The 26,558-nt window shown below is 41.2% G+C and overlaps 1 protein-coding gene across 5 annotated transcripts in view; it reads left to right on the top strand.

Annotated features, from left to right (window-relative positions):
* Positions 1–26,558, top strand: part of lypd6b (LY6/PLAUR domain containing 6B) — a 187,709-nt gene that overhangs the window by 71,359 nt on the left and 89,792 nt on the right. For 2 of the 5 annotated variants that reach the window (XM_041200059.1, XM_041200054.1), the window contains exon 2: positions 22,905–23,055. The gene's annotated coding sequence lies outside the window, so the exon portion shown is untranslated. Of the gene's footprint in view, positions 1–8,901; positions 8,975–18,618; positions 18,644–22,904; positions 23,104–26,558 lie in introns of those variants that run through there. The other 3 variants (XM_041200055.1, XM_041200058.1, XM_041200056.1) reach the window with 3 other exon arrangements.

Below are 26,558 nucleotides of genomic sequence, written 5' to 3'. Positions count from 1 at the left end.
CCCCCCTCCATTTAGGATGAACAGAGGATATCCTGAAGGGAACTGCTCAGTCACAGATGTTGCTGCCCAAAGATACCTCTGTCCCAACACAGATGTCCAACAGTCTTCATAAATCTGTCATCTGCATGCAGATTCTTAACTAAGTACTCAGTATCCCAGCCCTGCCCCAGTCAGCAATCCTCCATCGCCACAGGACTTTGCAAATGGACCCTGGTAGAAGTTTGCTTGTGACTTCGTTTAATATGGGGACCTTGGGCACTGTCATTGTCCACATGATCTTGACGGGTCAGTAATCAGATTTCAGCGACTTGTCAAACCACAATAACTGGGACCACCTTGCTGCTGCAGTTTTCTCCTGCCTTTGCAGCTGGTGACATGCACAGTCTTCCTTCGCCTGTCCTGCTGTTGAGCACTTTTTGGACTGTACTTTGTTTGGCACCACACCCCAACCTTGTCGCAATGGGTGACCCTACCAGGAGCAAGGAGCTCCTAACAGCATCACTCTTAAGTGCACAAGCCTCTCCTCCACTTCGAGGTGGCAGTCCATAGATTGTTACATATCTACTTAGAATTCAACTGCAGTAGGATCTGGATAAGCACACGAGTACCTCACCTGGGACAATCATAATTGGATCAGGGCTATTCTACAACCTTAAGATAAATCTTGGTAGCAAAGGCCATTTAATCCTATGTTCACTTAAAGTTACAGAAAGCATGTAATGGGATTTTAGACAAAAAAGATTACAGATGCAAAAGGCACTTCTGTCTCTTTAGGCTTATTTTGCCAGTGGATTATTGAGTGCTCTGAGCATTTAAAAGATGAATAATTGAGAACAACACGCACTCAGGTTCTGCTTGGAGCAGCAATTTCACATAGTAGGAATGCATGGAACGTGCATGGCACATTAAGTTTCTAGTGAACATGATATGGTGAAAAACTTCACAATCTAAGCACCAGACTAAGCAGCCCATGGCAATCTGCTGGCAACATGTCAACATTTTTTTTGCTTGTCATTTTTCTCCCCTTTCCCATTGCTTGCCACCCCATTCCTTTTGCTTTCCTGAAGGCATTGGTTGCTGGCTGTTTCCACAGGTATCTGTTGCATTCCAATTTCCAGATCAGTGAGTAGCACATATACCAACACGCTTCAAAATATTCACTCTGCCGATGTGCTGCAATGGCCCACCATAACTATAGAAAGAAAGGACTTGCAATGATATAGTGCCTTTCGTGAGCTTAGAACATCCTAAAGCTTTTATAGCCATCTATAATAACTGTTCTAATGCAGGAAACAAATAGCAATGAGTCAAATGACCATAAAATCTGGTTTAGTTCATTGGTTGAGGGATAAATATTGCTTCAACACTGGCAGAACTCCCCTACTAAGATGCAAAGATATGTCTGGTTCCTCAACTGTAGGAGCACACTGTTGTGGTTTGTTTCAATCTCCTCAGTTATGCAATTCAGATAAACCTGTAACTCCTAACTGACTAATTTACCTTATTGACCTCTATGTTAGATAACATAAATGGTTCCCTCTCATTTGCCATTGCTCCTCTCCCTTTGAAAACTGCTGTTGTCATTCTTTTCCTCAAAAATATACACATAGTTTAAAATCCTTCTGTCCTTCCCAGTGAGTAACTCACCTCCGACCGCCCTTTCCTGTTCATGGTATTTGAATATGTGTTGCCTATCAGAGTGGTGCCCCTCTCTCCTGCATTCCATTGCATTTCTTTCACTCCACCAAAGTGGCCCTAACCAAAGGAATGAACAACATTTTCTGTGACTGTGACCTTAGTGCATTATTATTCAATATCTTCCTTGATCATTTTGCAGCGATCAACCACACCCAATGGTTCTTCTTTGATTTTCAGCTCTGTAGGATTGCATTGCTTGCCGCACTTTTACCTATCTGCTCTTAGCAATGACATCTCTTCCCCTCCCAAATCACTGCCTATTCATCCCCAGGGATCCATCCTTGGTCCTCTTAGTCATTTATGAGCTAAACCTTGCTGGCGCTGAATGCAAATATGGGGTAAGCTTCCATAGGTACATTGATGATAACCCCTCCAGCAACTCCATAGGTGTACCTATGGAATCTCACCCCACATTTGCATTCAGTGCCACCAAGGGCTGTGCTGCTCAAATGCAATCTCACAGCAGGTCCCTCTTGCTCAATGCTGATCTCCATTAGCTTCCAGTTCCATAGTACATGAAACTTAAAATTCTGAAGCTTATGTTTAAATCTTTCCAAGGCCTTGTCATACTTTATCTACTTAGGATAATAATCAGGATCAAGAACCCTGAAAGATTTTTCTCTCCCCAACTCAGAGGCACTCAGGCCACATATAGTGTCCTTACCACTGTCCTTAGTACAGGCCAGGGGTTGAACCTGGAATCTCCTGTGTGCATGTATAGCCTTGCTCACTGTATCCTCACCAAGCATTGGGAGTGCATCTCAGCAATAATATCAATAGAATTAATCCAGTTTAACATAAATACTCTGTAGATGCAATTGAAGGAGCTTAAAAAAATGTTGCATCTGGTCTGCACATTGGTTTCATTCAGCATTTTGATAAAGAAATATTCCATGAAACTGTTCAGAGGTGTAAAATTTAAACTTAGTTAAAATTTTTTCATCATGCTGATCAAATGAGGAGGACCTGTTAATTCAATGACTAAAGTGCAGTAATTTTAAACAATCTGTTTTTCCCTCATTTATATTTAGATATAGCATGATGAAAAATGAGGACAGCAGCTGAGTTTAAATTTGACACCTTGGAACAGTTTCATGGAATATTTCTTTATCAAAATGCTGAATGAGCCCAATGTGAAGGCCAATTGCAAGCCATTTTTTTTAAAGTTCCTTCAATTGTCTTTATGTTAAAATAGATCATTGCTAAGATGAACTTCAAATGCTTGGTGAGCATGCAGTGAACAAGGCCACACAAGCACATGGAAGATTCCAGGTTCAATCCCTGGGCTGAACTAAGGACAGTGATATGTGGTCTGAGTGAACAAAAAATAAAAAATACCTGGAAAAACTCAGCAGGTCTGGCGGCATCGGCGGAGAAGAGTACAGTTGACGTTTCGAGTCCTCATGACCCTTCAACAGGACTAAGTAAAATAGGAGAGGGGTGAAATATAAGCTGGTTTGGGGGGGAGTGGGGGGGGGTGGTTGTTGAGACAAGCAAGCAGTGATAGGAGGAGATAACCAAAAGATGTCACAGACAAAAGAACAAAGAGGTGTTGAAGGTGGTGATATTATCTAAAAGAATGTGCTAATTAAGAATGGATAGCAGGACAAGTAAGGTACAGATATCTCTGGTGGGGGTGGGGTGAAATAAGACTAAAAGGGCATAAGAGGTATAGATAAATGATCGGTGGAATACATGAAAAATAATGGAAATAGGTGGGAAAAGAAAAATCTATATAAATTATTGGAAAAAAACAAAAAGGAGGGGGAAGAAACGGAAAGGGGGTGGGGATGGAGGAGGGAGTTTAAGATCTAAAGTTGTTGAACTCAATATTCAATCCAGAAGGCTGTAAAGTGCCTAGTCGGAAGATGAGGTGCTGTTCCTCCAGTTTCCATCTTCCGACTAGGCACTTTACAGCCTTCTGGATTGAATATTGAGTTCAACAACTTTAGATCTTAAACTCCCTCCTCCATCCCCTCCCCCTTTCCGTTTCTTTCCCCTCCTTTTTGTTTTTTTCCAATAATTTATATAGATTTTTCTTTTCCTACCTATTTCCATTATTTTTCATGTATTCCACCGATCATTTATCTATACCTTTTATGCCCTTTTAGTCTTATTTCACCCCACCCCCACTAGAGCTATCTGTACCTTACTTGTCCTGCTATCCATTCTTAATTAGCACATTCTTTTAGATAATATCACCACCTTCAACACCTCTTTGTTCTTTTGTCTGTGACATCTTTTGGTTATCTCCAACTATCACTGCTTGCTTGTCCTAACAACCCCCCTCCCTTCTCTCTCTCCCCCCCTTAAACCAGCTTATATTTCACCCCTCTCCTATTTTTACTTAGTTCTATTGAAGGGTCAAGAGGACTCGAAACATCAACTGTACTCTTCTCCGCCGATGCTGCCAGACCTGCTGAGTTTTTCCAGGTATTTTTTATTTTTTGTTTTGGATTTCCAGCATCCGCAGTTTTTTGTTTTTATCTCTGTGGTCTGAGTGCCTCTGAGTTGGGAGAGAAAAATCTTTGTGTTCCTGCTCCTGATTATTATCTTGCCACCCTCCCTGCAAGTAATTGTGGGTGGGCATTGGTGAAAGATGGGTTTAAAGTTGGCTGTGATGCCTCCTATGGTGTAATTTCTCCATGCTGTGACTCGCACATGAAAGGGCAACAAATACTGATGGAACCATAACTCAACCAGCATTACCAGTTTCTGGAAAGGGGATGAGAAAAAGGGATTGCCAATGTATTTTTAATCCCAGTGTTTGATCAAAATGGTTAAATACAGGAGCCCACAGAGTAAATTGGTATTGAAGTCGCCCTTCCAAAAATAATTCCTTGGGATTTACCTCAGCTAAGTAAAATCTCTTCCTAAGGTGCACTTCAGCACAATGAAACCCCTTGGTTTAAATTTGGCAATTTGGCTAAATATAATGGAATTATACTTTTGCTGTAAATCCAGCTGTGTTGTTGAATCATATTCACCCGTTTAGAAAAAGGTTCTTTTACAGTACAGTTTAATCCTTGCATCAGGTGTGCATACCATGAATAGCCTAGTTTGTTCTGGTAGTGAAAGGCTGTAACTATCAGTCCTACTTACTGAAGGTGACTAGTGTTTCCCTCCAGTATTGGGCATTGTTAAGTCTACTAAAATCTATGCCTACATCTACATTGGCTTTGTCCTTTTCTCCCTCATTGAGTTGGCCCTCATTCATGGCTTTATCTCCTTGTAACCAATAGAGGTTTATTGTGCATTGTTTAATAAAGATCACATTGAAGCGTGCACACTCAGATGGAGCTTAAGTAATCAAGGTCCTGTACCAATCTCTGTGCAGAAGTATATGGTGCATGGAGATCCATGTGGCATTGACATTTATTTTGGAGGGCACTTCACTTAAAGTATATATCTTGTATGCTAATTTGTGCTCTGTAGTCCAATAGTGAATGCTACCTTGGGAATCTTACAATGGCTATAAAGGTGCCACCAGAGGCAATAATGCTTATTTCTGGCAGTGGAATTCCAGCAGTGATACTTGAGCCTTTTGTGTTTGCTCTATTTGCTCTAGCAGTAACAGAATTGAGTGAGGTATGTTTTTTGTCAGCTTTGCACAAAGCACTTTATTTAAGGGAAAAAAAAATCCAAAAACGATCTGATAGTTGGATCTCCATTTGGGGGCATAGTGCACGCAACATTGGCTTCTAAATACTCTGACCCTCATTTCTTACCCTCGTGTAATGATGTTGCTGAAACCTTCTGCCCTAGACTCTGATTACTTAATGCTTAACACTTGAAGCCTTAATAGGGGCTTGCATTGTGTGTATGCAGTGAACTGATTCAGAGATTAGATCGGACCTGCATCACATCGGATAACCAGTCTCAGTAATGTTCCTGGTTGGAATTTATATTCTGGTCATACTGTGGATTAATGAATGACTGCATACACCTGTTAGTGAAATAAAAACCTGGAAGCATATTCCTTTTCTTTTGGCCATTTCATTGCCTAGTGTGTGTTGGGGGAGGGGGTGATGAAGTATATAAAATGTGTAAAGGAAAGCCACAAAATGACCGTCTTCTTCAGCAGCAATGTCCTAACTTTATTACCCATCTTGTAATGATGCCACTCAACCGTTCCGTCTCCAGCTCCATGTGCCTTATTTTGTAATGTAAGTTCTCAGAAGTATCAACTAGGATGGGTGCAATACAAAACAGTTGTGCTATCAAGGAGTGCTGCTGTTGGTCATAAATCATGAGATTATGTTTAGAATGTACTCTAATGCAGCTATTATTTCACTATGTATACTTCTGGTACTTAAACATAATACTGTGTAGACTGAAGGGCTCTTGAGACCAGAATTGTTTGTTATTGTGCTGGGATCCGACACAGCCCAAATATAACTTTTTTGGCATTGGCAGATCTCCTGTGGCATTCCTCAAGGTAAATCGAGATGATCTGTTACTTGATAGGAGTATTGTGCCAAGAAATGCACAACAGGTTATTCTGGGCTTTTAAAAGAACAAAGAACAAAGAAAAGTACAGCACAGGAACAGGCCCTTCAGCCCTCCAAGCCTGCGCAGATCATATTGCCCATCAACTAAAACATTTTGCACTTCCGGGGTCCGTATCCCTCTATTCCCATCCTATTCATGTACTTGTCAAGCTGCCTCTTAAACACCACTATCGTACCTGCTTCCACCACCTCCTCTGGCAGCGAATTCCAGACAATCACTACCCTCTGCGTAAAAACTTGCCTCGCACATCTCCTCTATAGTTTTCTCCTCTCACCTTAAATCTATGTCCCCTAGTAATTGATTCTTCCACCTGGGAAAAAGCTTCTGACTATCTACTCTGTCCATGCCACTCATAATTTTGTAAACTTCTCTCAAGTCGCTCCTCAATCTCCATCGCTCTAGTGAGAACAATCCGAGTTTCTCCAACCTCTCCTCATAGCTAATAACCTTCAGACCAGGCAGCAACCTGGTAAACCTCCTCTGCACCCTCTCCAACGCCAACGGTTATGTGATGACCAGAATTACATGCAATATTCCAAGTGTGGCCTAACCAAGGTTCTATACAGCTGCAGCATGACTTCCCAGCTTTTATACTCAATACCCCAGCCAATGAAGGCAAGCATGCCATATGCCTTCCTGATTACCTTATCCACCTGCGTTGCCACTTTCAGTGACCTGTGTATTAACACATAGATCCCTCTGCCCGTCAATGCACTTAAGGTTTCTGCCATTTACTGTATAAATCCTGCCTGTATTAGACCTTCCAAATGCATTTGTCTGGATTAAACTCCATATGCCATTTCTCCACCCAAGTCTCCAACTGATCTATATCCCATTGTATCCTTTGACAATCCTCTTCACCATCTGCAACTCCTCCAACCTTAGTGTCGTCTGCAAACTTACTCTCCTTATTTAAGGAAGGATGTAAATGCATTGGAAGCAGTTCAGAGATGATTAACTAGACTAATACTGGGAATGGGTGTTTTGTCTTATGAGGAAAGGTTAGATAGGCTAAGCTTGTATCGACAGAGTTTAGAAAAATAAGAGGTGGCTTGATTGAAACATAAGATCCGGAGGGGTCTTGACTGGGCAGATGTGGAAAGGATGTTTTCTCTCATGGGAGAATCTAGAACTAGGGGTCATTGTTTAAATTTAAGGGGATGCTCATTTAAGATGGATGAGGGCAATTTTTTTTTCTCAGAGGGTAGTAAATCTTTGGAACTCTCTTCCTCAAAAGGCAGTGGAAACAGTCTTAGTTAGTTTTAAGGCAGTGGTAGATAAGCAAGGGGGTGAAAGGTTATGGGGCTGGATGGGAATGTGAAGTTGAGGTTACAATCAAATCACCACTGATCTTATTAAATGGCGGAGCAGGCTTGAGGGGCTGAGTAGGCATGCAATAGATAGAATCATGCATTCCCATAACCAATGGATCAGATCAAAGCTCTGCAGCCCTGCCACATCCAATTGTGAATGGTAGTGGATAATTAAACAATTAACAGGAGGAGGGAGCTTCACAAATATCCCCAACGATGAGGAAGCCCAGCACATCAGTGCAAAAAACAAAGCTGAAGCATTTGCAACCATCTTCAATTCAGCTAGAAGTGCCAAGTGGGTGATCCATCTCGACCTCCGAGGTCCCCAATATCACAGATGCCATCTTTAGCCCATTCAATTCACTCTATGAAATAAGAGATGGCTGATAGTACTGGATATAGAAAAGACTATGGGCCCTGACAACATCCCAGCAGTAGGACTGAAGGCTTGTGCTCCAGAGCTAGCTATACCCTTGGTCATGCTGTTCCAGTACAGCTACAACACTGGCATCCACCTGATGATGTGGAAAATAGCCTTAATTTATGCAATTAACACATAACTGGGCAAAGTGTCTACAGATGGGATCACTAATTAGATAATAATTCGGGCACATATTGACACGTGGGGGTGGGTTGGGAGTTAGGAGCTATACATTTATGATGTCGCACTTTGTGAATAAATCTAAAACTAAGTAAAGATTGACTACAGGTCTCCTCCTTTGCCAACTGGCCACAAGAAGTCTAACACTATGTCCTGTCCACAAAAATAGCAGGACAAATCAAATCTATCCAATTATCATCCCATCGGTCTACTCTCGACCAAAGGCAAAGTGATGGAAGGTCCCATTGACAGTGCTATCAAATAGCACTTCAAGTCTACAAGTCTACTCAAAGCATTTCTACTATCTGCTCGTCCATACTGATATCCCCTTTAATGCTGCAATGCTGTCCCTTGTACATATTGCTACCCCCCATTCCCAAATTTTCCTTATAACCTGGAATATTTATGTTACAGTTATGCCCAGCTTGTAGCCAGGAATCCGTGTTGGTCAGTGTCATACCCTGTAAGATGAACTTGCATTTCTAATTCATTTATTTCATTTTGTACGCTACATTCATTAGTGTAGAGAGCTTTGAATTGGACTGTAGACCATGCCCTGTCCGTACCTCCTAATGTTTTTAAACACACCTTTTAACATCACACTATTATTTTTATTGCTTGCTGCACTTTTGTCCATATTGCCTTTATCTTGGACCTTGATGGCCTGGACCTTGTTCTCATCCCTTTTTAAAATTTTGATCTTATTTTTATTTCTGTCTGAGCCCTCTTTTCCTTTATTGGTTTAGTCCTATCTTATAGATTTATTTTTCATTTCAGCTAGGCCCTTGATCCCAGCCCAGTTCTGATGAAACCCATCCCAGGACTACTGTTCCTTCTTGTTCCAGTACAGGTAGGTACCAGTGATCCATAAAATGGAATTCCCCTTTCCACAACAATCATTTAGCCATGAGTTAACTTTCTTAATCTGTCCAAGCTGACAGTACCTAAATCAAGAGAGTTTGGGAGTTAAGCAGTTTCATTTGAATAACATAAAAATGTAAATCAATTTAAGAGCTGGTTGATCAGGTATTTTTACACTAATTTTAAATTACAAGCAAGCTAAGGCTGAATGTAATTCATTATTCAGAATTTTTATGGTTTAACATTGCAAAGATAATTTGTGCCAGCACTTGTAATAGAAATCAAGTATTAATCATGGAAATAGTTGTTCACATACTTTATAAACGAAGATATGTTCCAAAGCAAAATATTAATCTAAGCATTTATTCTGCCATTAAAGATCATACCACGTCCAAATCCCACTCTCACCACTACTTTCTTACAATTATAAATGTCTAACCCATAGTGGTATATCATTTCCTTCCTGTTGCTCATTCGTAAAAAATATAAATCATTTTAAGCCAGAACATTTCCTTTAGCACAAAAGTGCTTTTCTGTTGGGTATCAACTGACTTCAGAAGCACTTAAGAAAAAATCTGAACAGCGATATTCAAGAAATGGTCTAAATATTCTTAAAATTGTGAACGATGTACAACATATGTTGTAGGACAGATTTGATTTCAATAATCATCAGACTCAGATGTGACTCATTGACGAGAGAGAGGGAGAGGGAGAGACAATTTTATTTCCAGTATTTACCTTGGATTCCTACAGCTTTGAGTTTAACTAATAGTTTTATTAAATGTTTTTTGAAAGTCTAGGCCCACCAAGTTGTTGGGCACTGCATATTCCACTTGTACTGTTACTTTCTCCAACAAGTTAAGGTGGTCAGTCAGTAGGAACTCCCTCTTCTGAATATATGTTGGTTGATGTTTATTAGGTTATTCATGTAGACATATTACTCAAGCTTACCCGACCAGTTTCATGTAAAAGAATGGAATTGATGAAGCAAAACCAATAAGTCTGTAATTATTTCAGCTTCTAAATGTCTAAATCATCATAAGAATTCTATTTTTGCTATTCTATAATTTACTAACTTCTTTAATTCTTTGCTTCTATGAAGTAAGAGTATATAGTATAGCAAGGATTTTGCAACAATTAAAATCTAAATTATCAAGAGCTGGCTGATGCAAGTGCATTTCAAATAAATAAATTGAATACACTCCAGTATCAATACTGGAGTGAATGCAGCCTAGGCTCAGCAAACCAGCAGCATTCCCCCCACCCCAATAAATGCAGACATTTAATAATGGATTTTTTACTGTATTCTACCCATTGTTTCAGTTGGTTCATTCATTGTTCATGTGTTTTAGTATATAATTTTCAGTTTTAGGAATTAAAGTTAAACTGTAGAAAATGGGATAAATGCAATTAAAGCAAGCTTAGAGCCTATTGCACCCAAGAGGTTGAGGCCAGAGCTTAACAGCTAGACAGGTAAGCATGTGGGCTTCCTTAGTGATGTCTGCACTGCTTTCAAGAACAAGGGCGTTCCATAAAAATGCTTTTATTTTGGGAATTAGCATTATATTTGTTTAAAAGCATTCACTGAACCCTACTTGCTTAATCAGATCAAGAAAGAAACTTAATGAGGGATAATTAACCTAAAGGTTGGTTTGAGGACATCCCAGAGCAGGCTACAATGTTCTGGAGTTGAGTGGTGCTCAGGGAAATTCCCTGGTTTCAATGTATCTGGGTGTTTCCTGAGACAGTTAGCTGCAGTTTGAACCTCATATGGTTCGCAGCTCACTAAGAGATAGCTGAAGTAAATGATAGCTAGCTAGGCCTGTGCTGTAAGCAAAGCAAAAAAACTAACACCATTTACCATGTGGTATGCGGATGAGGCCTAATCTCCGTTTAAATGTTATGAGGAAACAGAAGCTTTGAAGATTACCCAGTTTGACACTAGTGGGAGAATCTCCAATGGTCTCTCCAGAGTCTTGTGGCCAAGAAAACATCAGCAGATTAGCTTGAAAGTATTGGAAAAGCAACCAGAACAAAGAATTAAGACATCCACAGTCACAGGATGGTAAAATGGACAATAAAATCATACTTTAATGATATTTATAGATTGGTAGGACACCCACTCTATATGTTTTGTGAGAGAAATAAGAATATAAAAACATGAGAAATAGGAGCAGGAGAAGGCCATATGGCCTCATTTAATAAGATTGTAGTTGATCATCTACCTCAACTTCAGTTTTCTGCCCTATGCCCCGATCCCTATGTAGTATAAAGGGTTAATGTTAAATATGTAAATAATTAGTCTACATCATCAGGGATGTAGGGTCACATGATAACAGCACATGGAGAGAGAGTTCAATGTAGAGCCTTGTGCAGAGACTTGTAAATAGTTAGCATTATGTTCAATAAAATTAGAATCTGCTAACAGTATCGCCTCCTGCCTTATCTGTAAGTCCATGAGGACCACAACTGCCATGTGCCATGCCAAAGACAACAATAACAGACCCTTGATTGCCTTAGTGCCCAAAAATCTATCAATCTCAGTATTGAAAATACCAGAGGACGGAGCACCCACAGCTCTCTGGGATAGAGAATCCTGAAAAATATAACTTGCAAACGGTTTTGGGGCTGTCTTTGGATCAACCAGCAGTGGTCCCTTTAAGCATGACAAAATTCATGCTCCAACCAGGAAAATTGTAATCAGGATTCTAACTCTGTGGTAAGACTCAGATTTTCATAGTAAAAATGCCAGTTGTCTGAAACATGTAGGTGCACTGGACTCCCTCAGGAAACCTCCTTTTCCTCCTTTAGTGATGGCAGTGGCTGGAGTGTCACTGTCAACAGGCCCTATTTTGAGGCCATTACTAACCTATTAATGCTAATTGTGGAAAGATAAACTGGGTCCACGCTCTCTGAGCCTGACTCATGGAAACTGCTCTGCTATAATTTACACTTTGAGCAAACATTCTGCAGAATCTACTTGAAGCTGCACCATCAATAATATTTCTTGGAGCCTCAGAAATGGCTGTAATTTCATTGATGCACTTTCAATTTGTTGCAGAGCTGTCACATTTTTACTTGGCAAACTTTATCTGTGCTTTTTTTTAAGAGAACACACCAACAGAGATCAACGATGGTCCTTGAGAAACCAACATTCCACCAGTGAACATATCATCAGTACTTCCACCTATTCCATTCTGTATATTAATACATTTGAAGTAACTTGTCAACACTAAGAATACTAAAATATTTTATTAACTCCACAAAGAACTGATTTGGAGCATAATTCCCTAAATTAAAGCCAAGATCCTCCTAGTATTGTGGTGGCAACCTTATGGAATGTAGAAGTAAGGATGTTTTGCCACAGTTGTACAGGGTGCTGGTGAAACCACATCTAGAGTACTGTGTACAGTTTTGGCTCCTTATTTAAGAAAGGATATAAATGCATGAGAAACATTTCAGAGAGGGTTCACTCAATTGATACCTGGGATTGGGGGCTTTACTTTGTTACAAAACGTGAATGCTTACCTCAGAGGTCGAAAGCTTCAGTCCCTAGCGGGCCTCCAGCCTTCTGCACATGGGCCGGCTGAGAAATGGCCACACATGCACAGTTTGTGTCATTTACGTTCTTTAGGCTCGGAACCGGCCCTTTGCGTCTGCATAAAAGCAAAGGAGTGAAAAGGTGTGAAAATTCAGGTCAGGTGACCTGAACCGGAGCTCTGTTGCCAAGGAAGGTGTCACAAGGCCCCTTAGATAGTACCTTCCAAACACCACAACCACTACCATCTAGAAGGACAAGGGCAGCAGACACATGGGAGCCACCTGGGTGTTCTCCTCCAACCCACTCACCATCCTGACTTGGAAATATATCGCCGTTCCTTCACTGTCACTGGGTCAGAATCCTGGAACTCCCTTCCTAACAGCACTGTGGCTGTACCTACATTGCATGGATTGCAGCGGTTCAAGAAGGCAGCTCAACACCACCTTCTCAATTAGGCAGTTAGGGATGGGCAATAAATTCTGTCCTAGCCAGCGATGCCCACATCCCATAAATGAATTTAAAAAAAGGAGCAGGACATGGAGCACAGTACAGGAAGAGGTCCCAGAAGAAAAGTTAAAAGAAAGGAACAGAGCAATAAGCTCTGAGTTAGAGAAAGCTGCGAGCAGCTACTTGATGCAATGCGAGATTGAGAGAAGCCCTGAAGATCCGAGGAGGCAGCTGAAAGTTGATGATTCCTTACTGCAGGCGTTTTGGAGCAGTGGTCTTGCTTGGCATGGCCAAGGATCTGAAATTGTGTATGGAAGGTGAAGTTTGAGTCTTCTTGGAGATCCAGGGGAAAGGAATCCCAGGAGGGGAGATTGAAAACCTGGAGGCGGATTCTTGTTGAAGCCGCCTGAGCGGGAGCGATGTTTGAAGAGAATCCTAAGGCAAATTCTTCAAATGCCGAGATTGGAAATCCTCATGAGAAAGAGAAAGGACGGGTACTCGCCAAGGGGGATTCAGCGCCCCAGCCAGAAGTCCATTGACTTTCAATGAGACCAGATGTTCCTGGCGATGGGCGGGGCCTGAAAATCCCGCCCAAAGTTTTAGTGAGACTGGTTGGCTCACAATGTGAAAAACATCTGGGTGGGATATTGAGAAATCCACGGAATCTGCTTTAGTCACATGTGTGTTGTGTATCTGACCATAGTTCACCTCTGAATTCTCATGTATCTCATACTTGCCCTAAATATTGGCATATTAGATATTAGATATCTTTCTGAATTTTTATGTGTCCATATAGGTTTTGCCGGGGTAAAGGAATATTAGGAAATTGAACCATCCATCTTCTGTTTACATTGAGAACTTTTCAGCCATTTTGTCTGGTGTAATATAGTTCATTTTTCTTGTTTTAATAAATGTTTTATTGTTTGTGTTGAAAGTTCATCAGCAGACTCCTGTGAATTTGTTCAGTAACTTTCCTCCATAGTGTCCAAAAAATTAGGCAGGATCTATCAAGCCAGGTTTCACTCTAGGGATTGAATTGCCCAGCATTGACATCAGCTGGGGTGGTAACACTTTCAAGGAAAGGTTGGGCAGGCTGGGCCTGTTTCCATTGGAGTTTAGAAGATTGAGAGGTGATCTTATTGAAACATATAGGATCCTGAGGGGACTTAACAGCGTGGATGCTGAAAGGATGTTTCCCTTTGTGGGAGAAACTAGAACTGGGGAACACAGTTTAAAAGTAAGGCTTGTCCTTTTGAGATGGAGATGAGAACAAATTTTTCCTCTATGGGGGTCTTGAATCTTTGGAATGCTCTTTCCCAGAGAACGGTAGAGGCAGGGCCATTGAATATTTTTTAACACAGTGCTAGATGAATTCTTGACTTAAGGGAGTCAAAGGTTATCGGGGATAGGTGGAATATGGAGTTGAGGCCACAATCAGATCAGTCATGATCTTATTGGATGGTGGAGCAGGCTCAAAGGGCCAGATGGCCTACTCCTGCTCTTAGTTTGTTTGTTCGTGTGACGATGGCTTGCGTCTGGGTGGTCAACTCCAGCATCACCTGGTGTGGCTCAGAAGGGCCACTCTAGCATGGCAGTCCCTGCTGGATTTGCTACAAAGGAAGGTGGTGCCTGAGAAGGTGCACGATTTGTTGGCCTCTTGTTTTTTTTTTGAGCTCTCTTCTCAGCTGGTTGAGCTTTTCATTTTTGTTTGTCCAGAGGTCACGGTCATCAGTGATTGTCTCCCTGTTGTCAGTGTCAATGTGCATCATCTTCAAATCTCACTTGCAGGTGTCCTTGTAGCAGAGCTAAGGGCAGACAGGTGATCATGACCCAATGGCCAGTTCACTGTACAAAAGGTCTTTGGGTAAATAGCTGTCATCCATCCAATGAATGTGGCCAAACCAGTGCAGATGTTGTTGATTTAGCAATGAGTGTTTGCTGATGGAATTAACGTCGGAGTTTGTGGCGCCAAGGATACGTTTAAGACCGTGAAGGTGGAAACTGTTCAGAATTTTGTCCTGCCTAACATATACAGCTGCATCTTCCAGTTGGGGGACAAGGCCCGCTCACCGACGTGTAAAATGACGCGGGGTGACGTTGGGCGGGTGTCCGACATCACCTCGCGTCATTTACATTTTCAGGTCGGCGGGTGCAGACCTGTTTCCGCTGCCTGTCAACGGCCACTTAAGGCCATTAATAAAATAATTGAACTAATCAATGGACCTTATGGTTGGCAGGCAGGCTGGGAGCCCAGGCAGGCTTCTGAAAAAAACATGAAACCTCATCCACGGGCTGGATTAGGTTTCATGAGGGATTTAAAAATTTCAGAATATTTTAAAATAAAAGTTATGGACATGTCCCAGCTTATGTGACAGTGTCACATGGGGGGAACATGTCAGTAAAATTTTTTCTACTCTTTAAACTGGTTTCCACATTTGAGCCGATCTCCCTGAGGCAGCACTTTGTTTCAGGGAGATCCATGTGCTCTTTCACGCACAAGCGCGAAACAGCGCACTCCCAGCTCAGGAAATCCCCCTCCGCCTGCACAGGGAGTACATAGCGCTTCCTGGCGGACGTCACGCTAGACGGGCCTTAAATGGCGGAGGGCCCCCGACTGGCGGCGCTGATTGAGAACCCACCTGCTCCCGCACAAACCCCCCCGACAGGGGGGTAGATCCTGCCCATATTGTCCAGATCTCACTACTGTGGAGGAGTGTGCTGACAATGCAGGCTTGGTAGACTCGCAGTTTGGTGTTCTCAGTCAGGTTGCTGTTCCACACGCTTTTACTCAGCTTGGACATAACAGCTGCAGCTTGGTTCCTGTGGAATGGTCAAGATCTCCTCAAAGCAACAGTTGGCTGCTGCTCATTTCTTTCAGTGACATTTACTTACATTAGAGCCATTCCTTGCCTCACGTTCATGGCTGCTTTAAGATTGTCTTGCCAAAGGTTGTTGCACTTCCTGTGTGTTGATGTCGGATGTTTCCAGAACAAATGTAACATGTATACTCATGACAATAACAGTAGGATTTCCTAACCTTTGCCTCTCAAAAAAACACACTCATGACCCATGCAACTTAGATTGACGGCCCAGTTCGGTAAGGAGTGCTGCACTGTCAGAGGTGTCATTTATTGGATGAGATATTAAAGCAAGGCCCCCTCAGATAGACATAGATTACCCCATAGTGCTATTTTGAACAACAGCAGGGGAGTTCATCCTGGCCAATGTTTATCCCTAACCAACTTCACTAAAAGTCAGACTATCTGTTTGTGAGACCTATCTCTGTGCAAATTTGCTGTTACATTTCCTACATTGTAACAGTGACTACACTTCAATGGAGTCCTCAATTAGCTTCAAAGCACTTTAGGATGTCCTGAGGTGGTTAAAAGTGCTACATAATGCAAGTGTTTCCAACCCAAGCATCTAGGCAGCATGTACTCTTTGCAAATAAGGACTGTCTGGTTATAAAGCACCAGGAAATAGATTTGGTGCTCGTCCATCAGCTCCCTCCACCCATTGTGAGTGGGTTAACTGTTCATTTTCTGCAGGCTATTCAAACTCTGTTTACCAATGTTGGAGTACACATTCAAGTAAGTCTTAAAGAGAAAGGACATATGTTTCATTTAATCAGGTGTTATGGACAGGTAGTGGGGGATGTTAATTTAAACAGCATTAATTTCTCCTCTTACCACCCATCCATAAACAGAAAGGTGTTTGATTTGTTTCTCTCTTTATAAGCAGTGGTCTATTTCCCAATCCCTCAGTTTTGGTGTGATCCAATTTTCTATTAGCAACTGCACAGCAAAGTTGATATAGGATGAACTCAAAGGGTTAGTTTATTTGCACAGACTCAAACCACAAAAGGAGGATCGCGATGTTGCCTCCACACTCACAGTAAAGAGACTAAATAGAGAAAAGGAAGATTTACAGTGCAGAGACCACAGAGAGAAACCCAATGAGGTATTCTTCCATGGAAGTTGGTGGGTTGAAAACTGAAGCTTATATTTCACTTTTTTGGTGGTGTTGACTTCACACAATTAGATAGGCATGCAGTGATGAATCAGTCTTGTAGGTTGATGCTACAGAATTTCCAGCAGAAGCAGCGTAGATGGGGCCAGGTGTTCAACCTGGGCAGAACTCCTTTTCTGTGAGGCTGCCAGTTAGAGGGTAAATAGCAGGCTGAGCTTTGCACTTCAGCAAGGCAATATTACTGGTTCCACAAGCCAGATGCCAATGTCACATGACTCCCACCTCTCCACACCGTCTTTGACAAAGCATTTGTATCCCTCATCAGAGTCCCTGAGATTGTTAAATCTTTCAACCATTAAGAATTGAAAGGAAAGTTTGGGGGACCATTGTCTTAACTGATGACCAGACTCCTGTTGCCCAGCCTGTGTTAGGATATGGAGATAGCCTTTGAATGTGGCCTGTGCAGCCCACAGGGTATCTTTCTGGTGAAACCAATTAAACCAAATCAACAAAATGAGGACAAATCAAGCACAGCCCCTAATTCAGGTCAGCTGTAAAACTAAAGACAAAATTTAAAGGAAAGTGCAGCCCACAGGGGGTTGTTGGTGTTTCTTCAGGGATAAAGATGTGCAGGTTCCTCCAATACTGCCAGATAGCTCCTTTTGTTTGGGGGTTACAGGCATACATAGACTCAGCCATTTTAATGACATTTGTTCTGTTTTTTTTAAATTTTAGAAGAAGCCATGAGGATATCTATACTTATATTTTATAAAAATATACAGTGTGAGATCTTAGTCCCTCACACAGGTATTGAAGATAAATAGAACAGACTACCAGATTGTATTAAAATGAGATGTATTCCACTGATGCTGAAATACAATGGTCAGGATTTTCCCCTTGGTGATTTGGGGGTGGGGCCCACTCACCGAGGGGAAAATGTCGGGAGGAACCCCAGACATCATCCCAGTCCCTTTAAATATTCACGAAGGCAGGCGGACAGCGAAATCAGTTGTCCGCCCGCTGACCTGTCGATGGCCAATTAAGGCCATTGACAGGCTAATTAACCTTATTAAACACCCTGCCTGGCCGACCTTAAGGCTGGTGGGCAGGCCAGGAGCCCCAGCGGGCTGCAGGTTATTAATGAAACTTCATCCACTGGCAGGATGAAGTTTCATGTCCGTTTTTTAAAAATTTAATAAATTTTATGTGTTTATTATTAATGTGTTTATTATTAACGTGTCCCATCTCGTGTGACATTGTCACATGAGGGGGACATGTTAATAATTTTAATATTTATCTATTTTTAGAGTTTACTTACCTCTCACGAATCTCTCTGAGACAGGACTTTGCCTCAGGGAGCACTGCGCTCTTTTGTGTGGAGATGGGGATTTCCTCCCCCCCGCCCCTCCACACAGGAAGCGCATAGCACTTCCTGTCGGGTAGGCTGCTTAATTGGCCCGCCCACTCAAAATGGCGGCAGGCCCTGTTTCAGCTGCCCGCCATTCAAGGCCTAAATTCTGCCCAATGACTCAGCTCTTCAGTACAGTTAGTATAAAGGGCCAAATAATTAAGCAGCCTACCCGACAGGAAGTGCTATGCGCTTCCTGTGTGGAGGGGCGGGAGGGAGGAAATCCCCATCTCCACACAAAAGAGCGCAGTGCTCCCTGAGGCAAAGTCCTGTCTCAGAGAGATTCGTGAGAGGTAAGTAAACTCTAAAAATAGATAAATACTAATTTAAAAAATACCCAGAGATAACACACTCCAAGCCAATCCAGTGATGTCTGCTCTTAACGAAGCTTAATAGTCAGGTGCTTGTTGTGTGTCATCAATGCATCATGTCAGAGTCCTCAAAACGTTACAAGTCTGTTGTGTTGAGAGTGGATTTGAGTTCAACTTCCACTCTCTGGAGGCTAACAATGTTGGAGCATCATTTGTGTTTGTAATGAGAATATAAGACTCATTGATTGCATTATTTGCCAGTTGAGAAAAAGGATCCACCTAAACATAGCAGCAATTTTCAACACCTTTGTTTAATCAGCACAATAGGGGTGAAATCCTACCAGAACTTTGTAATAACTGCACCATTATGCATTTAAAAAAGGCACTGCTTGCACCAGTGTATGGACATTGATATGCTCATAATATGTTACGCTTTGATATTTGATATGTAGGTCCTCTGTAATGCAGGAACATGTTAATAAAATGTTTGTTTGAAAGTTGATACCTCAGCATGATTGTTCTCAGCTCAGCCATAAACGTTTTTCCTGAATGCAATGTTGTAGAGGTGACTAAGGGAGGGAAGATTTAAGGTCGACTTAGTAGGTTATTGATGTGCTTTCTCCTATACCCCTTGCTGATTGGAAGATGGCATATGAATGATTTGTAGGCAGTTCTAGTTACTAACTGTGTAGCGTTGGCAGGAGCCAAGTTATATCGTAGCACTAATCAGTACTATTGGTATTTTATCAGAATTCATTTTAGGCAGTAAATCTGGCATGCAATTGATTATTGAAGTGATTAAGGGAATATAAACACAGGTTCAAATCTTACAATTATATTTCCTGGTTATCAGATGTTTTACAAGCTGTCGTGGGCCTTTTTAAAAAAAACGTAGATCAGAATCCACATGGCTGAAAAATGGAGATTACGTTGGGTTACCAACCTGCCGGGATTGTCCTGAAGTCTCCTGGAATTGAAGATTAATCTCCTGGACACTGCTGTGGGCAATCCAGGAGAAAAAACAATCAAAGGGGCATTAATAAAAATGCATTTCTTTCATTTTTCTTTTAACATTTCTATATTAATTATAATAAATATTGGTAGAGTAAGAAAATAATTGTTTTATTAGGCGTGGTGGTTGGAGGGCATGTGATGAAATTGTCGGGGAGATGTTCAACCAGTGTTGGCAACCCTAGTAGTGTATCATAACTTCAGAGGTTACCTTTGGAGGAAAAAACTTATTAAAACCCTGCTCAACTTAGAACTTGCTTAATGGCACACTGTAACAAAGTTAGACTGGTTTACGTTTTGTGTCTCAATCCAGAGTTTGGATTAGTGCTTTAAATGCCAAGTCTGAAGCTGTGATCCTCTTATTAATTAGCAACTGTGTTGGAAGTTAATTGAGGAATTACCTAATACTGATTGACATTCTGTAGTTATTCGCACTCACCCAACATCCTTTAGTGACACGTGGTTGGGTTGAAACTCCAGCTCCAGTCATTTGAAAACCAAGAGAAAATCTCCACTTAAAAAGCCTCTATGGGACTAATTACAATAACTTATCCAATGGTTATATTTTTAAATCATAGAAGCTGACATGGTGTTGTTATCTGAATGTCCTGCTGCACTGTATGGGTCTAGACTTGCATCAAAATTCAGAACACCACTCACTTCAGTTAAGTGACTTTACACAGAATTTCACAGAACATTACAAATCATTTGGCCCAACACATGCATGCCGGTATGTGCAGTAACTGCTTGAATTCGGGTATTTTCCATCTCCCTCCTACTTCTTTTACCATATGAGCGGCTTAACTTAAGGAACTTGAGATCTGCTGCAAATTAAAACTAACGCCCATAGCTAGCTAGCTAAGCCCAGGCCTAATAATCAAACTCATTCACAATGCATTTGCTGGACAACATGTAGGATGCCAATTCTGTCTTCTGCCAATCTGGATCTTGAATAGCACTCTTTCAGACCGTCTTATACAGACTGCATCACCACTTCCTGATTAATTTACAAAGAAAACAATACGGAAAAGCAGAGACACATGAGAAAATATTGAACATCACAATACTTAGCAGAAAACTGGAACCCACCCAGTGGAGGCAAATGTACCATTTTCAGGAATATGATGATTTGGTTTATCTTTTGATACCTTGTATTGTAGAACCAGGGTCTGTTGGGGGATTTTCAGAGGTTTGATTCTCCTGCATATCACTCATCAACCTAAATTGAAGGTGGCAGCTTGCTGTTGGGAGTAAATCGCACCTTGAATTTTGAAAGAAGGACCCAACCCAAAACACTGAGTTTTGTTGAAAAAAGAGGCATGCTGTTGAATCTTTTCATCTTGCACTCATCAGGACAGTTCCCAAGAATACCATTAGTAAAGGGAACAACAATTTATATAGCATGAGAAGAAAGTGCTGATTCATTGGCAAGTGGACTCTGATTGATAGAAGCTTTGCCATGAAGAATACACCAGGGAACAGTTAACTGCCAAGCTTTTATTCAAATTCAAACCAGGCAGGTAAACTCTGGTCAAGGCATTGGGACAGCCATTCCCTGGTTCATTCCCTATGGCAATGCCATGACCAATCAGAGTTGACTCTAATTTAACTTGTGATCCTGGCAAAGGCGAGGGAAAATCCACATGCAATTTGCCTTCTGTTTAATTAGGGAATACTAATGTATAGGTTGCCAATGTTTCTTCAAACTTTGTAGACTCTTACAAAAGCATTCCTTCAGATTTGTCATAAATTATCCATGGCTCATTGATAGTAAGTTTGTATAAATGTGCTATTATGACTTTCAAAATTACTTTCTTGTGGAAAGCCTTCTAAAAGCAACACTGCAGAGAGAGTTAAGCATGTTAATTTACTATTTTTTTGTCAACTAAACAATGTAAGTATTCAGTAGTGTCATGTCTGGTCACTACTTTACCTAATAGTGTGAGGCCACGTATAGAACACAAGGTACAAGCCTTCACTTCCACCGCCATCCATTTTGACAACATGATTTTGCAATGGGAGCTAGGCTTAACCACCATAAGCTTGCTTCCGGAACATTGCAACTGAGGTTGACAGTAAGATAGCAAGATAATGTTTTGAATGTGTCATTTTATTTTTAATCCATACTACAATGATGTTTAGTTATGAAGTTATGATCTTATTGCCGATGCCGCAGATAAAATAATGCATCAGTTGATGGGGGGGTTCCTCTATTTAAAAATCACCAACATCAACCCTTCCTCAAAAAACCAACCATTGAACCTCCTCCCCCAAGTCCTTGCAAGTTACAATGCTATCTTCACCTCTTTTCTCTGCAAAATCCTTGAACTTGTTGCCATGCTCAAATCAATGCCTATCTTTCCTGCAACTCTCTGTTTGAATCTCTCCAATCAGTTTTCTGTCCCTGCCACAGCACCAAATAGCCCTAACCATAGCCATAAATAACATTTGTGGTTACTATGACTGTGGTGCACTAGCCCCCTTCATCCTTCTTGACCTCTGCAGCCTTTGACACGATCAACCGTACCACCTTCCTCCAATGTCTGTGTTCCATTGTGCAGCTGGGTACAATGTCCTCACTTGGTTCCACTGTTGCCTGTTTGATCACATTCAGAGTATCCCAGCATTGTTTTTACTTCCCACCCGACACCATTACCTCGGTGTCCTCCATGAATCTATCCTTTGCACCCACCCTCTTCCTCCATTACATGCGGCCCTTTTGAAATGCCATCCGAAGACATTGGGCAACGTTCTTCATGTTCCACTAACAACAAACAATTCTATTTTTCTACTGCCTCTGCACTGTCAGACTGCTTGTCCATCATTCAGTCCTGGATGAATCCCAGTTTGTTCAAAGGTACTTCACTGAGCCCTAACCAGACACAAATTGATGGGCCATGGTGGTGGATTTTACAGGGGTGGAGAGGCACAGGGATTTAGGGAGGTAGTTCTAGACCATGAATCTGAGATGAGTGAAAGCATGGCCATCAGTGATGGAGCAAAGGGGCAAAAGCAGCCAAAAGCAGAGCAAAGGAGAGTCCTGGGAGGCTTATAGGACCGAAAGTTATAGAAATAGGGAGGATTAAACCACAAAGAGATTAAACAAGAGGATGAAAATTTTAAATTGGAAGTGTTTGGGAACCAGTTTTGTCAGTAAGGATATGGGTGCTTGGTGAGTGAGACTTGGTGTGGGTTATTAAAGATTCTAACTCATTCAACTGTTGTATTACAGACGCAGACCTGTTAGCAGTGGAAAAAAATTTAAAAAAACATTGGATGCAATTCCAGGAAAATCTGAATTGAAGTAAACAGGTGGAAGTTTCCATGGTTCGAGTTATGGAATTGGTGAATTGAAAAGGGAAAATGCTGGAAGCTCATTGCAGGTAAATCAGCATCCATACAGAGAAAAGACAAGTCATGACTTTTCACAGGTATTGCCTACATCAGAGCGGTTGATAATTAATAATGTTTTCATTCTTTTCCCAATTAGAACTACCTCTCTTTCATAGCCCCCTTAATAGAAAATGAGAAAGGAATTGTCACAATTACCAATGCTGTATTAATGTAGTGAGAGAAATGAGTGTTGCATCTACAATCTTAAGTATACGTTCCTGTAATTCCTTTAATATTAAACCAACAGCTTTGATCCAGAATTGTGTTTTTTTTCACTAATGTAAACAGTCATCCAGTTAAAGCACTAAAACAAAGTAAATACCATTGAAATACATTATAAATGATCCAGGAAATGGAATTTTTTAAAAGAAAACATCCTTATGGCCATAGGAACATAAGGAACAAATTATCCTTTAAATTCAGCTCTCCCAAGAACAGTGAATAGTCAATGTTAGAATGCCAACCCTCCAGTATTGCCCTGGAGGTTCCAGGAATTAAAGATTAATCTCTTGGACACAGCTGTGAGAAACTTGGGGGAAGCACAACTGTTGCTGGGCTGGGTGCTGCACCCTGACTTGGGGTCCATGACCACTTTACGCTGTCTTTATCCTCCTGGAGCTTCCATGAGCTGCCATTTTTGCCGCTGGTACCAGGCACACCGGTCCTGGAAGTGCTCGGCACCTTTCATTGGGTACCAAGTTCACCACCTGCCCAATGAGCCCATTTCCATTTAAAAATGGCATCACGAGAGTGACACATTTCAGGCATGGGGTTGGAACCTGGTATTCATCCAGATTCCGCTTTGAAAATTCAGCTTTATATGATTGTTTGCTAGGGACACTGTCACGAGCTATTCATCATTACTACATCTTACACTGTATTCCAATAAAAGGATATACCATGCCCAAAGGTACCACACATTTATTGGGGCAATAGATGAACTGACGGTGAAAAAGGTGGATTTTGAGGTTTTAGAGGCAAAAAGATGCAGCAAGTGGGGGAGATTTAGTGAACGAGTACAGGATGGTGGAACTAAACAACTGAAAGCTCTTGCTAGCAATTGAGGAACACCAAGAGGGCAGGATACCAGAGCTGAATTGCAATAAGGCACTGGCAGGAGAATATTGTGAACTAGAATGCAGCAAGGCTGTGGAGGGACTTGTAAATAAGGATTTTGAATTTGGTGTGTGGGGAGAGAACAAGGAGGTCAGTGAGGATAAGGTGAGCTGAACTTTGTATTGGGATAAGGTGCAGACAGCAAAGTTTTTTGGACAAGTTGTGATTCGAGTGGGGAGGAACTTGAGAGGGTGTTGAATTTGTGGTGACATAATTATGGATTAGGGTAACAGTGTTGGTGGGACTGTGGCAGGCAATGTTGGTGGAAGTATACAGTTTTAGTGGTGGATAAAATACGGGAATTGAATCTTCCATTGAGTACTGCATATTTCACAAATGCTTCACAATATATCGACAGGCAAAATGAGTAACTTGAATTAAGTGATTGAAAAAAATGTTTTGTCGCAATACTTTCTATATTATGAATAAATAATCTTGCAAATGCTTGGATTAATCATCCTTCATTTTCTGAAACCATTGTTTTCTGTGATTGACTTTAGTAAAGTCAGGGACCCAATGTTGTGATTTAGTGAAGATAACACTTCTATTCTGAAAAGTAATTTCCTTTGATTCTTTGAGTGATGATATCCCACCCAGTCAGAGCTTCTTTTGTGAATAAGTTGATGGTCATAGACTGACCTTTGCGCAAATTATGTTTGTGTAAGGTATAGTTTCAAGATCTCATTTATGATCATTCTGAAATCCTATGAACGTAAACCAACAGCTGACAGCTTTAACCATATGCTGATATGTGATAAGTAATGGGAGGATGTAGAAAAACACCGATAGTGAAGGGATCACATTGATCAAAGAAGCAGTCTGGCAGTACCAAGCCCTGGATTTTTGGAGCGTGCAACAAGATTGATTAAACCTTCCGAAGCCCTGAAATCCTGTGAGAATTCTCCTGGACTTTTACTATAACACATTTTGGAATGCTTCCATCAGGATACCTTTAGCAAGTGACTAGTAGAACTGCCATAGAATTTCAGGGCCTGTGTAACTTTGGTCACATGATAATGTGCTCTACATTCAGTACTTGTTCAGGAGACCTAGAGTGTAAAAACATCCTATTATCCTACTGAGTAGGAATCCTTCTACTCATCCAATAGCAGCAGTGAGGTGAGTATTGAAGCTGAATTGCAAATGCTCTATAACTAAATTTCACACTAGCTTGAATTATTTGGATTTTGCATGAATTTATATTTTGGGATTTTAGTTATTTACATTGGATTAGGTGTGGCGTACCAGTCCTATAGATAATTCCTCTCATGCTATGACTCATAGTATGCTTGCTTAGCATCTACATCATTGTTGCAAGCCAAGGATTTGAACAGAAAGCCCTTGTCCTTGTACTTCATCATTTACCTATCTTGCTATAAACTGCCAAACATGTTTACTAAAGAGCAAATGGATTAGTGAACAGTAGCAGTGATGTATTGTTTAAGTCACAGAGGCTTAACTAAACCTCCTTGAAGTATAGAAAAATAACAGTCACTTTTAATTGTTGCAAACTGGATTGAACCCAAGGTTATTGAATGTTGAGCTGAAGTTGGATATTGACATTGTGGAACTAACAGAAGTTGGAGATGAGCAATTAGTGGAGGTTATTATTTAAAGAGAAGTGGTAGAGAAGCAGTTATATCAAGACCCTTTCTTTGCTTCCTTAACTGAGAAAGAATTGATTTATATGTGCCATGGCTCAGTTGGTGGCATTCTCACCTCTGAGTCACCAGGTTCTGGGCTCAAGCCCCACTCCAGGGTCTGAGCACAAAAATAGAGGCTGACACTCCAATGCAGGCCTGAGGAAGTGCTGCATTGTTGGAAGTTCTGTCTTTTGGATGAGATGTTAAACTGAGACCCCATCTGCTGCGTCAGGTGGATGTAAAAGATCCCATAATACTATTTTGAAGCAGAGCAGGTGAGTTATCACTGATGCCTTGGTATGTATGATAATTAATCAACCAACATCACCATAACAGATTATCTGGTCATTATCATATTGCTGCTGTGGGAATTTGCTGTGTGCAAATTAGCTGCCATGTTTCCTACATTACAACGGTGACTACACTTCAAAAGTATTTCATTGTCTGTAAAGTACTTTGAAACATCTGTGAAAAGTGCCAATTAAATGCAAGTCTTTTTCTTTTTCTCTCCTTGTTTAGATATTTACCAATACTGGTCAATGGTTTGGCTAGCCAATCTTCCCTTGCATTTCATCTGCCCCAGATTCTTTTCTGATATTTAGCTCTAATTTTTTTGTGATCTCTTCTTCCATTTAAGCCCTTTTTATTCCTGTGCTGTGAATTACTGAGTCTGAACGGTTGGTGCATTGTGGTTGAAGTAATTTGGGCATTGATACTTAAGAATGGGTTCGTAG

This window comes from Carcharodon carcharias, chromosome 12, assembly GCF_017639515.1.
Source record: "Carcharodon carcharias isolate sCarCar2 chromosome 12, sCarCar2.pri, whole genome shotgun sequence".
NCBI lineage: Eukaryota > Metazoa > Chordata > Chondrichthyes > Lamniformes > Lamnidae > Carcharodon > Carcharodon carcharias.
Note: the sequence above shows the minus strand (reverse complement) of the source record. Positions and strands in the feature narration are given on the sequence as shown.